At 46.7% G+C, this 14,021-nt stretch overlaps 1 protein-coding gene across 10 annotated transcripts in view; it reads right to left on the bottom strand.

Moving 5' to 3' along the window:
* The window catches only part of LOC119796406 (unconventional myosin-VI-like), a 74,785-nt gene extending 61,168 nt beyond the window's left edge, over nt 1-13,617 (bottom strand). For all 10 annotated transcript variants that reach the window (XM_038304915.1, XM_038304916.1, XM_038304917.1 and 7 more), the window contains exon 1: nt 13,415-13,617. The gene's annotated coding sequence lies outside the window, so the exon portion shown is untranslated. The remainder of the gene's footprint in view (nt 1-13,414) is intronic.
* Nucleotides 13,618-14,021: the final 404 nt, after the last annotated feature.

The raw sequence follows: 14,021 nt of genomic DNA, 5'->3' as shown, positions 1-14,021 counted from the left end.
CTCCAGAACCATCAGAACCTGCAGCTCCAGAACCTGCAGCTCCAGAACCATCAGAACCTGCAGCTCCAGAACCATCAGAACCATTTAACAGCATCAGAACCTGCAGCTCCAGAACCATCAGAACCTGCAGCTCCAGAACCATCAGAACCTACAGCTCCAGAACCATCAGAACCTGCAGCTCTAGAACCATCAGGACCATTTACCAGCATTAGAACCTGCAGCTCCAGAACCATCAGAACCTGCAGCTCCAGAACCATCAGAACCTACAGCTCCAGAACCATCAGAACCTGCAGCTCTAGAACCATCAGGACCATTTACCAGCATTAGAACCTGCAGCTCCAGAACCATCAGAACCTGCAGCTCCAGAACCATCAGAACCTGCAGCTCCAGAACCTGCAGCTCCAGAACCTGCAGCTCCAGAACCATCAGAACCATTTAACAGCATTAGAACCTGCAGCTCCAGAACCATCAGAACCTGCAGCTCCAGAACCTGCAGCTCCAGAACCATCAGAACCTGCAGCTCCAGAACCATCAGAACCATTTAACAGCATCAGAACCTGCAGCTCCAGAACCATCAGAACCTGCAGCTCCAGAACCATCAGAACCTACAGCTCCAGAACCATCAGAACCTGCAGCTCTAGAACCATCAGGACCATTTACCAGCATTAGAACCTGCAGCTCCAGAACCATCAGAACCTGCAGCTCCAGAACCATCAGAACCTACAGCTCCAGAACCATCAGAACCTGCAGCTCTAGAACCATCAGGACCATTTACCAGCATTAGAACCTGCAGCTCCAGAACCATCAGAACCTGCAGCTCCAGAACCATCAGAACCTGCAGCTCCAGAACCTGCAGCTCCAGAACCTGCAGCTCCAGAACCTGCAGCTCCAGAACCTGCAGCCCCATAACCATTAGAACCTGCAGCTCCAGAACCATCAGAACCTGCAGCTCCAGAACCATCAGAACCTACAGCTCCAGAACCATCAGAACCTGCAGCTCTAGAACCATCAGGACCATTTACCAGCATTAGAACCTGCAGCTCCAGAACCATCAGAACCTGCAGCTCCAGAACCATCAGGACCTGCAGCTCCAGAACCTGCAGCTCCAGAACCTGCAGCTCCAGAACCTGCAGCCCCATAACCATTAGAACCTGCAGCCCCATAACCATTAGAACCTGCAGCTCCATAACCATTAGAACCTGCAGCTCCATAACCATTAGAACCTGCAGCTCCAGAACCTGCAGCTCCAGAACCTGCAGCTCCATAACCATTAGAACCTGCAGCTCCAGAACCTGCAGCTCCAGAACCATTAGAACCTGCAGCTCCAGAACCTGCAGCTCCAGAACCTGCAGCTCCATAACCATTAGAACCTGCAGCTCCAGAACCTGCAGCCCCATAACCATTAGAACCTGCAGCTCCAGAACCTGCAGCTCCATAACCATTAGAACCTGCAGCTCCAGAACCTGCAGCTCCATAACCATTAGAACCTGCAGCTCCAGAACCTGCAGCTCCATAACCATTAGAACCTGCAGCTACAGAACCTGCAGCTCCATAACAATTAGAACCTGCAGCTCCAGAACCTGCAGCTCCAGAACCTGCAGCTCCAGAACCATCAGAACCTGCAGCTCCAGAACCTGCAGCTCCATAACCATTAGAACCTGCAGCTCCAGAACCTGCAGCTCCAGAACCATTAGAACCTGCAGCTCCAGAACCTGCAGCTCCAGAACCTGCAGCCCCATAACCATCAGAACCTGCAGCTCCAGTGAAAACTTCCAGGAAAGCTTTCAGTCTATCCGCTGCGCTGAGCTCCAGTCCATGAGGGACCCACTGAGAGCATCACTGGTTTCCATGGAAACCAAGGCAGGAAACATCCGACCTTTAAACTGGAGAGATCGGCTGCCAGTCAATAAACAAAGCTTCGTCCCTGAAACATGCAGCCACGGCTCAGCGGGGTGGGGGGGGGCATCAGGGAAAACAAAATAAAAACCCAAAAAAAGCTTTTTCTGATTAGAATAAACCGTCAGATTAGAAAAGTTAACTCAAATTACCAGAATAAATGTGTTTTATTAGGAAGAAAGAATGAAAGGATTTATTGACCAACTTCACCAAACTGAAGGATGAACCCAACATTTTATCTACATCTTTAATCTCCTAATCTATTGAATTATTATCTTCATATCCCATAAGTGTATTTACACTTCATTTAAGACATTTTTACTTATTTCTAGATAGTTTTTTCCAGCGTGGCTGTAATTTCATTCCTCCATTTGGCGTTTATCTTCCTGTAAAGCAGACGGGCGGCTTCAGAGCAGAGTTTACATATTCAAACGAGCCGCTGCTGCCGTTTGCTCGGCTCTGAAGGAGGACAGAGACGACGGCGGCCAAATATGGCCGACCTGGAGGTTCTGACCGCCAGGAAAGAAACTCTGTCCTTCTGAAACGGTTCAGGAAGCTTCCAGCTCCACGCTCAGACACCATGTTTGCTGCTCTAGAAGGAAACCGGATCGGCTTGGAGGTCGGGTTCTGAAGCAGCAGGCAGGAGGACTGGGAATAAGGATCCAGATATTCTGGATCAGAACATGAGCTCTAAAAGCAGCGTGCATCAGGCTCACAGACGGACTGGAGAGCCGCTTCCAGGAGGCGCTGCAGCGTCTCTGAGAGGACGACACGTTTCACAGGAAGCGCCGTTTGGGTCGGCGTGTCGACCCACATCCCCGCTGACAATGGGCCGATTGTTGGAGCGCGCTCAGAGTGAGCTCAGAGCAGAGACCACTCGGCCGGGTCACGTGCAGAACCCAGAGGCTGCGGCGGGTTCAGCTGCTCATCTGGACCTGCTGATCACAGTAAATGTGACGATGTGAAACCTGCAGCTGGACTGAGCTGCAGATCCACCAGAACTCCTGGGTTCTGTTTGGTTCTGGTCGGGTTCAGTCCTGGATTTGAGGATTACATCAGTTATCTGGCAGAAGAGAAAAGCTCCAGGTCGGACCCACAGCCGGGCACGGCAGCGGAGTCATGATGATCTGGGCTGGACCACGATCTGGGCTTTTATGGAGAGAAATTTGCTCCAACAATATGAAAAGTAAAGAACAAGTTTAAAAAAAAAAAAAAGAAAAAGAACTTTGTCTTAAATGTAATTTATAACGTTTATATTTATAAAAAGTTCAATATTTTTTAAATTTTCCTACTTTTTTTATTTGCCAAATATTTATTTTCTGGGGATCTGAACTGCATCATTTCAGATTCTGACTGAATTCTGACAATAAAAAAAGTCAGAATTCTGAGATTAAAGTCAGAATTTTGAGATTAAAGTCAGAATTTTGAGATTAAAGTCAGAATTCTGAGATTAAAGTCACAATTCTGAGATTAAGGTCACAATTCTGAGATTAAGGTCAAAATTCTGAGATTAAAGTCACAATTCTGAGATCAAAGTCACAATTCTGAGATCAAAGTCACAATTCTGAGATCAAAGTCACAATTCTGAGATTAAAGTCACAATTCTGAGATTAAAGTCAGAATTCTGAGATTAAAGTCAGAATTCTGAGATTAAAGTCACAATTCTGAGATTAAAGTCACAATTCTGAGATTAAAGTCAGAATTCTGAGATTAAAGTCACAATTCTGAGATTAAAGTCAGAATTCTGAGATTAAGGTCACAATTCTGAGATTAAAGTCACAATTCTGAGATTAAAGTCACAATTCTGAGATTAAAGTCAGAATTCTGAGATTAAAGTCAGAATTCTGAGATTAAAGTCACAATTCTGAGATTAAAGTCACAATTCTGAGATTAAAGTCAGAATTCTGAGATTAAAGTCAGAATTCTGAGATTAAAGTCAAAATTCTGATATTAAAGTCACAATTCTGAGATTAAGGTCACAATTCTGAGATTAAAGTCACAATTCTGAGATTAAAGTCACAATTCTGAGATTAAAGTCACAATTCTGATATTAAGGTCAGAATTCTGAGATTAAAGTCACAATTCTGATATTAAGGTCAAAATTCTGAGATTAAAGTCACAATTCTGAGATTAAGGTCACAATTCTGAGATTAAGGTCACAATTCTGAGATTAAAGTCACAATTCTGAGATTAAAGTCACAATTCTGAGATTAAAGTCACAATTCTGAGATTAAAGTCACAATTCTGAGATTAAAGTCACAATTCTGAGATTAAAGTCACAATTCTGAGATTAAAGTCAGAATTCTGAGATTAAAGTCAGAATTCTGAGATTAAAGTCAAAATTCTGATATTAAAGTCACAATTCTGAGATTAAGGTCACAATTCTGAGATTAAAGTCACAATTCTGAGATTAAAGTCACAATTCTGAGATTAAAGTCACAATTCTGATATTAAGGTCAGAATTCTGAGATTAAAGTCACAATTCTGAGATTAAGGTCAAAATTCTGAGATTAAAGTCACAATTCTGAGATTAAGGTCACAATTCTGAGATTAAGGTCACAATTCTGAGATTAAAGTCAAAATTCTGAGATTAAGGTCACAATTCTGAGATTAAAGTCACAATTCTGAGATTAAGGTCACAATTCTGAGATTAAGGTCACAATTCTGAGATTAAGGTCACAATTCTGAGATTAAAGTCACAATTCTGAGATTAAAGTCACAATTCTGAGATTAAAGTCACAATTCTGAGATTAAGGTCACAATTCTGAGATTAAAGTCAAAATTCTGAGATTAAAGTCACAATTCTGAGATTAAAGTCACAATTCTGAGATTAAAGTCACAATTCTGACTTTTTTCTCATGTTAAACTGAAATAAAATTTAAAAATTCAGTTAACTTTTTTTTTTTTCCAGTGGCCCTAATCCTCTTCTGTAGCCTAAAGCCCACTGCCAACATTAAGACAGAAAATAGAAAGAAAATAACAAACCATCAGTTCAGGTGTTTGAGAAAATATGGGAATCAGGAAATTATCTATAAACCAAACTGAACGATTGTTGTTCTCTACTTTAAAAACACACTTTTTAAAATAGAAACCTGGAACTCGACACTATTTCTGTGATTTTGATTTGAAAAAGCTTCCTGGATGGAAGAGAAACGTTTTCAAACAAGTGGATTGTTTTTTTTACTTTTTTGTACTGACTAAGACCTGGATGACTGAGGGTCTTCACCAGCACGATGGAGAATAAAGACAACAGCGAGGAAAAAGGAGGAACAGTTATTTCATTTCAAATGTTCCTTTAATAGGAGCATTAATCCCAGACAGAGCGGCTCACGGTTCTGCAGCTGGATCATTCCACCTTAAACCACCTTTAATGTTGAAAGCAGCTCCTCCCTCCACCTTTACAGGCTGTAGCTTGAACACCTGCTCTGATTGTTCCCGTTCATTGATGGGACTCACCTGCTGCGGCTAGAACCCCACCCACCCGCACCTTCAACCAGCCGCGCCGTCATGGCTTCCGCTAAAGACCGCAGCCCAGAACGCCACGCTTTTACCACCGGCTCAGCTGACCTCTGATAAAATGTTACTGAATCATAGAAATATCATAAACTGTTAACTTTATCGCCGTGCAGTAAAAGCTGCTTCCTCAGCTGGGATCCTTTCCCCGCGCTGTGGAACGGTTTTTATAAATCCGGAGGTAGAATCCCATCTGCTCGCTCTGCAGCGTTTCCTCCTGGACCCGGGTTCCGCTCGTGGTCCTGGTCCGGCCCAGACCTTCCGGTTCCTGGTGACGTGAGCCTTTTGTAAAGTGCTGATCTCTTCCAAAGAACCTGTGATCCAGTTTAAAGATTGACAGGAACCATCCCTGTTTGAGGCGAAGTCTAACTGATAAAGCAGCTGAGAGGTTGTTCATTACACAGAGCAGCAGCCGGTTCCGTCTGCCCACCGTTTCACACCCGGGACCTGAGGCAGAACCAGAACCACTTTATTAATGCCCTGATCCAACATGCTGATCTATGCAGTGTGCGTTTGCGTCACCTTCAGGGAGGGAGGGGGGGGCGAGGCTGCATCACTGCGGGATCACAAGGATGAGTTTGTCCCCACTTTAAGACCAGAAAGCTTCCTGGTTTAATGCAGAGCTGCGCACTCTGAAGCAAAATACCAGGAAACTGGAGAGAAAATGGCGCCCTGCAGGCCTCCGGGAATCCTACCCAGTCTGGAAAAACACTTAATGCTGAATAAGAGGAGCCTTCATAAAGCAAGAGCAGCATATTTCTCCTCATTAATAGAAGAGAATAAATATAATCCTAGATATTTTTTTAATCCAGTCCCCAAACTCACCCAGAGCCATAGCTCTGTTGAACCGTCCATCCCACCTGCTTTTAATAGGAATTATTTTATGGGATTCTTTATAAATAAGATTGATTTTATTAAAATAAGATCATTAGCACTCCTCTGACTATGACTAGTTTAAACAGCTTTAATCCAGTTGAACTTTCAGAGTTAGATGTTAGAGTTCAGCCTGTTTTCCAGTGTAGTCCTGTTTCTCTGACTGACTAACTGGATGTGCTCTCTTCATCCTCTGACATGTACCCCATTTACACTACCCTTGAAAAACCGTGCCGCGACCGGTCTGAGCTCAGTAACTGAGATAACTTATGGTGTGTAAATGGAAAGCAAACTGAACTGAACCGAGCTAGACGCAACCGGACCGAGCTAACTGCAGACCAGTTCCAGTTTGGGCTCGGCTCGGTTTTTCCCTGGCTCGGTTCTCTGATAACAACTGCTTGATTTCCTGCTTCTTTGTCTTCTTCTTCTTGTGTTTTATGGGGGTTGACAAACAACTTTTGGTGCATTACCGCCACCAACTGCTTGATTTCCTCCTGCTTGAACCGAGATAGCGTGATGTGTAAACGGTCGTCAGAACCGAGCTCGGCCTGGTTAACTGATCCGAGCTCGGACCGGGCTTTTTGTATTTCTGCTTCTGTCTCCTTGAATCCTAGTTGGCCTCGGCAGATGGCCGCGCACTGGAAAAACAATCTAGAAATAAGAAATTAAAATTTCTTAAATTGAGTAGGTAAACGAGATAGTTCACCAGTTCGCCAATGGTTTTTTATTTTGTAAATTGTGTCGTTTGAAACCTCAAAATGTCTCTTTTACCTCCTCAATCCAAGAACAAATAGACTTATTTTAAGAAAATGACTTATCTAGATTTAGATTTTTTCCAATGCTCACACTGAGCCTGGTTCTGCTGGAGGTTTCTTCCTGTTCAAAGGGAGTTTTTCCTCTCCACTGTCGCTACAAGCATGCTTAGTGTGAGGGATTGCTGAAGAGTCAATGAGTCGATGCAATCAGCTGGTTTTCCTTAGATAGAAAACTTTGAATCAATCTAACTGGATGATCTGGTGAACTGGAAAGTGACCTGAGATGACATGATGTGAATTGGAGCTATAGAAATAAACTGAATAGATAGCCATCGCAGTTTCCGGGTCTCCTCTAGAAGTTTAACTCCATAAACCAGCTTTTCTTTCCATTTATCAAGCGCAGCCACATTAGAAATGTTTTCCATCTATGGAGTCCAGTCTACACAGCCTGTTCCAGAACCATCAGTTCTGACGGCGCCGGCTGCAGCAGGCAGAGGTTTTAACAGTGCGGTGCATTCACTGATGAGCAGAACATCAGATTTTTGATTAACGGTTCTGCTGCTGCTGCTCACAGCAGACGGTCTAATAAACTCAGTCCTAGTCAACTAACCGAGCAGTTTCTATGCAGGAGAAAATACTTTTATCCATTTAGCTACAAGAATGGCTTCACCTATAGAGATATGTGGGATTTAAAAAATAGAGCATCTGAAATTCCTGATTTGATCTCCAGATGCTGGTTCCAGTTCTGACAGGTTCTGTCCCGTCTGATCAAAGCTTCATCAACCCTTAGAGTCGCGCAGAGACGGGAAGGCAGAGCCTCACGGGAGCCGCATCAGAGTCGACGTTCCGGAAAGTAAACACAGAAATGGAGCGGAAAGGTCCGGGAGGCCCTGCAGAGGCCAAAAATAACCCAGAAGGAACAAAGCGGGACCCACGGGAGGGAGGAGTCCTGCAGGTGTGGGAACCAACAGAACCAGGGAGGAACCGAGCGGTCTGGACCCAGTTTGGATCTGACGGCTCCCAAACCTGAACTCAAACATCTGGCATGCGGTGAAGCACAGTGGTGGTAGCATCATGCTGAGGAGACATTCATCAGGAGGAACCAGGAAAACCTTCAGAATTACTGGATGGATCAGAGGTTCTGGTTGACTCCAGCTTTAGCTGGGATGGACCTTCATGGTCCAGCAGAACCAGAACCGGCTCCTTCTGAAGCGCCTCCTTCCTCTGAGGAGGAGCAGCTCCTACAGAAACCTCAGAGTATTTAGAGAGGCGGATTATCTAGGGTCAAAGTCCTGCTCCGCTGCGGCCACACCAACCCAGAGAGCCACCACAACAAACCCAGACAGAACCTTCAGGGGGAGGAGCCACCATCACAGGCTCCGCCCCCTTTCACCTGCGGCGAGATGTTGCTCAACCTGAATCAACGCCCTGCTGAAAAATCTCAGCTCCACCCAGGAGCCTCCTAAACCACAGAACCGCAGCAGATGAGCGACACGCCTGAGCCAGACGGATCGGGTTTCAAAGCTCAGACACGGGCCGGGTCAGGAGCGCGTCAGGGAGGCGGGTCTGCTGCCGCCTCAGATCTCCACCGAGTTCCTCCATGCTTGAACGAGTCTGAACGTCTCTCAGCCTTCAGCACCGCAAACGGTCCTCAGAGAGAACCCGGCCAGAACCTTCAGCTGCATTCACTCATCAGACAGCAGCAGGATCAGAGCCCAGGGGGGCCCGTCAGAGCCCCGGGCCCGTCAGAGCCCCGGGCCCCCAGAGCCCTGGGCCCCCAGAGCCCAGGGGGGCCTCAGAGCCCCGGGCCCCCAGAGCCCTGGGCCCCCAGAGCCCAGGGGGGCCCGTCAGAGCCCCGGGCCCGTCAGAGCCCCGGGCCCCCAGAGCCCTGGGCCCCCAGAGCCCAGGGGGGCCTCAGAGCCCCGGGCCCCCAGAGCCCTGGGCCCCCAGAGCCCAGGGGGGCCCGTCAGAGCCCCGGGCCCGTCAGAGCCCCGGGCCCCCAGAGCCCCGGGCCCCCAGAGCCCAGGGGGGCCTCAGAGCCCCGGGCCCGTCAGAGCCCCGGGCCCCCAGAGCCCTGGGCCCCCAGAGCCCAGGGGGGCCTCAGAGCCCAGGACCGGAACAAGTGGGACCGAACAGAACGAGTCCCTCAGATCAGCACCATCAGAGGAACCTGAAGCTGAACAGCAGAGATCTACGATCCTCAGACGGGTCGACAGCTGCAGAACCTCAGACTAACCCATCAGAACCTCAGACTAACCCATCAGAACCTCAGACTAACCCAGCAGAACCTCAGACTAACCCAGCAGAACCTCAGACTAACCCATCAGAACCTCAGACTAACCCAGCAGAACCTCAGACTAACCCAGCAGAACCTCAGACTAACCCATCAGAACCTCAGACTAACCCAGCAGAACCTCAGACTAACCCATCAGAACCTCAGACTAACCCATCAGAACCTCAGACTAACCCAGCAGAACCTCAGACTAACCCAGCAGAACCTCAGACTAACCCAGCAGAACCTCAGATTAACCCATCAGAACCACAGACTAACCCATCAGAACCTCAGATTAACCCATCAGAACCTCAGACTAACCCAGCAGAACCTCAGATTAGACCATCAGAACCACAGACTAACCCATCAGAACCACAGACTAACCCAGCAGAACCACAGACTAACCCATCAGAACCACAGACTAACCCATCAGAACCTCAGACTAACCCATCAGAACCAGACTAACCCATCAGAACCAGACTAACCCATCAGAACCAGACTAACCCATCAGAACCTCAGACTAACCCATCAGAACCAGACTAACCCATCAGAACCACAGACTAACCCATCAGAACCAGACTAACCCATCAGAACCAGACTAACCCATCAGAACCTCAGACTAACCCATCAGAACCAGACTAACCCATCAGAACCACAGACTAACCCATCAGAACCACAGACTAACCCATCAGAACCACAGACTAACCCAGCAGAACCTCAGATTAACCCATCAGAACCTCAGACTAACCCAGCAGAACCTCAGATTAGACCATCAGAACCACAGACTAACCCATCAGAACCACAGACTAACCCAGCAGAACCACAGACTAACCCATCAGAACCACAGACTAACCCATCAGAACCTCAGACTAACCCATCAGAACCAGACTAACCCATCAGAACCAGACTAACCCATCAGAACCAGACTAACCCATCAGAACCTCAGACTAACCCATCAGAACCAGACTAACCCATCAGAACCACAGACTAACCCATCAGAACCAGACTAACCCATCAGAACCAGACTAACCCATCAGAACCTCAGACTAACCCATCAGAACCAGACTAACCCATCAGAACCACAGACTAACCCATCAGAACCACAGACTAACCCATCAGAACCACAGACTAACCCAGCAGAACCTCAGACTAACCCATCAGAACCTCAGATTAACCCTTCAGAAGCAGAACTCTAAGAGAGCTGATGGTTCCTGCTCCAATTAAGCGGGTCGACCCGGCCTGCAGCCCGGTTCTGATCCTCCTCATGTGAGCTAAGTGGATAACGGCTAATCCTTAGTCAGAACCACGGACCCCGGATCAGCCAGAACACAGCGGCCCGCTAACAGAACCAGAACACAGGAAGACCCAAAACGATCCTGAAGACTCTGAGTTCCTGTGTACGGAGGGACGTTTGTTCCATTATTGTTACAAGAACAGAACAGATTTTTAAACTGGAAATTTCTTTTTTTCCATTTTTCAAACGTCTCCATTCCAGAATGTAAAACTCAATTTCAGAAGAATTTGGTTTGTGAACTCGGATCACATTCTCCTCACTGCTGGTGGCGTGCTTTGGAGCGAAGACGCATTTCTATTGGTCCGCCGCACGTTAGCAACAGGAGCGAGGAGCGAGAGTTTGGAACGGGCTCGTACGGAAGCCCAGAGCGGTCGTGTCGCTCCGATACTTTTTCACAGTGGTTTTCTCAAGAAAACTAGTTAATTTTCTCAGTATCTGAAGATAACAAAGCTGTTTTCACGCCATAAAAAGATGATTGGTGTTAAAACCGATTCCAACCTTCAATCCCACAAAAAGCGGGAGAGTATTTGTAAGTAGAAGTCATGGCCACCTATGTGTGATTCTGTAAATAATCCTGTATTTAAGTTTTCGGTAACGAGACGACGTTGTTGGTTTGATGATTTGCTTCCACTCTGATTCATAAGCCGTTAGACCTACGCCGCCGGTGTTACGCCTGAAACAGCTATAAGATGCATTAACCCCCAAAACGACCCCAGATAACGAGATAATTATCTAATTATCTCGAGAAAAAAATGTATTGTTTAACCCTGATAACGAGATAGATATGTCATTGTTATGGACAAAAAAAAAGTCAAGTACGACCGCTCTCTGCTTCCGTAGGCTTGAAGGGGAGAGATCGGGAAAAACTATTTGAAAAAAAAACGTGATTTTTGGGAAACTTCATGAAAAAAAAAATATTTGAAAAACTAAAATCTGAGAAAACAGCCAAGTTACTTTTCCTTAAACTTCTATTCACAAACATGTTATTTGCTCTAAAAAAAATAACGGAACAAATCTCCCTCCATAATGGTGGACGAACTCCCCGCCTTCATGTTCCTGCCGGGAAGTTTAATCAGAAGGACGACTTCCTTGGTCTCCATCGGGTCCTGAAACCCGACCAATGATCCTACATCAAGAGTTTAAACCTTAATGCGCACCTCCTCTGTCAGATGAGCATACCCCGTCAGACCAGCATACCCACAGCCAATAGCTGTTAATCCCTTTCTCTTTATAAAACCTTAAGTCATGTACAAAAAAACGATTTAATTACTTATTTTATATGGCGATCTGACCTTAAATTGTTTTTTTCATGCAAAACTACACAGATAAATGCAAATCTGATGCATATTGACTATAGGTATGCAGAACATTGGTTTGACCCGTTACCATGGTAACAAACAACCCCATCATCTCATTCTGCCTTGATGCTCCAATATCTGATGCTCTAAAACTCTCACCTGAACCTAAACCAGTTAAACTACAGATTTATTTGTCCTTTTATTTCCACTCCAGAGTCAGAAAAGTGCAAACGTCCTGCAGGAGACTCTGGCTCTGCTTACAGGAAACGCCTGCAGATAAGGTCGCCTCCAGTCTGCAAGTGTTTTCCATCTGATCCTGTTGATGTCTTTACTCCTTCTTCTCCTGATTTCCCTCCGTCTCATTGGTTCAAACACTCCTGGGCTTTACTAGAGGTGCTCAGAAGGTGTCCGTGACCCATCTCTGACCCACCAGGCATCTGTTAAAAAGACTCGCACATCCCCAAACTCAGGAAGAACAGCAAACAATAGGAACTATTTCCTGTTTCGACATGACGCCACTGCCCCCGTTATCTCAGTTTTTCTAGTTTCTCTCCATCCAAACTCCTCCTGCAGCCTCCTTTAGGCGCATTTCAGGAACCAGAGGTGCTGAGGAGAAGTTCAGGAGCAGGAGGGGATGGATGAAGGAGAGAGAACACGAGGAAACACGTGAACTTTATGGCATCCCAGCCATAAAACCAGGAGGACGGAGGCAAAAGTCAAAGTCCACTCCAGGTATGAGGAACCGTGGGTTGCAGAGGCCTCCGCCCATCAGGAAACTGGGATCCTTGAAGGATAATAGTGTGAGATCTGGACAGGTAGAATGACACAGATTAAAAGAACAACACAGAAAGGAGAGCAGCCTGGAATAATGGCTGAGAGCAAACACAATGAGAGCTCTTATATAATCCCTGAACATGCTTCAGTGGTGCATCAGCACGGTTCCTGCACTAACACCACAAGCCGAACCCATCAGCCCAGCCTGCTGTTTCCATTCAGTGCATGTCCCTCCTGGGTTCTGGTTCCCAGGCTCGGCAGCAGCAGCCGCCTCCTGTCAGCCTGCAGGCCGCAGCGGGGCTCCTGCTCCGGGGACCAGACCTCAGCCTCACAGCCGTCCGTGTCTCAGCGTTTCCGCCACGGATCAACGGTCGGACCCACCGCGACCCGAGTGCATTGAACCACCCCCACCCCACCTCCACGGCCTTCATGGCGACCGCTCTGCTCTAAATTAACTCTTTATTACATGAAGTTTGGTGGAAGCAAGTGAAAACAACGCTGGCCAATCAGAAACATAGTTATGGTTTTAAAATTACCTGATTTAAAATGAAAACAATAAAAAAGTTACAGTTCATATCCGCTGCCCTAATTAGTCCCGCTATGGGCAGGTGCTTGGCTCTTAGTGCGGTACCGGCACCCTCATCAGGTCCAGAGACTCGAACCGGGACGCTGCGCTCTGTAGCCCGGTCAGCTAGCTAACAGCTCGGTCTCATCCACCAGAACCTCCCGCTGTTCTTACCTGGCTCTCCTGAACAGAACCTCCCGGAATGCAGTTGGTATTTAAATTATAGCAGAAAATATCTTCTAAATCCCCGGAAAGAGGAGCGCAGCTTCGGCCGGGAGTCCTGGTTAAACTGCGTCCCTCTGCCGGCGGGTTGGTCCACTCTCTTCCCGATCAGCAGCTTCCCACTCCCGCAGCGATCCTGGGAAACAGCCCCGTGACGTCACACGATGCCTTTATAGCTGAGCGGAGAACCCCCCACCAGGGGACGCTGTTTACACGTCAACCATTTTTTCCCCCTTTCATTCAAACAAAGAGAAAGGATGAAGGAATTAGGTAAAAATGGAGAGAATGGAGCTTTAAAGGAATATTAGGGACAGATGGAGACACGAACGAAATTAGGGTCATTAATAAAACATTGTTTTTATTTTTACATAACACAAAATTATAAAATAGAATATAGTAGGTGGAACCTAACGGTTAAACACTTTTATACAGTAGGTGGCGGTATGGTCGTATAAGCTGTTTGCAATCCGCCAATCAAATAAAAGAAGAAGAAAATGGACTCGCTATGTACACAGACTAGTGCAAACCATAGATATATAAGAGTATATACAGGTGCTGG

The sequence above is a fragment of the Cyprinodon tularosa genome, unplaced genomic scaffold (assembly GCF_016077235.1).
Source record: "Cyprinodon tularosa strain WSP-4 unplaced genomic scaffold, ASM1607723v1 ctg548, whole genome shotgun sequence".
Taxonomy (NCBI): domain Eukaryota; kingdom Metazoa; phylum Chordata; class Actinopteri; order Cyprinodontiformes; family Cyprinodontidae; genus Cyprinodon; species Cyprinodon tularosa.
Note: the sequence above shows the minus strand (reverse complement) of the source record. Positions and strands in the feature narration are given on the sequence as shown.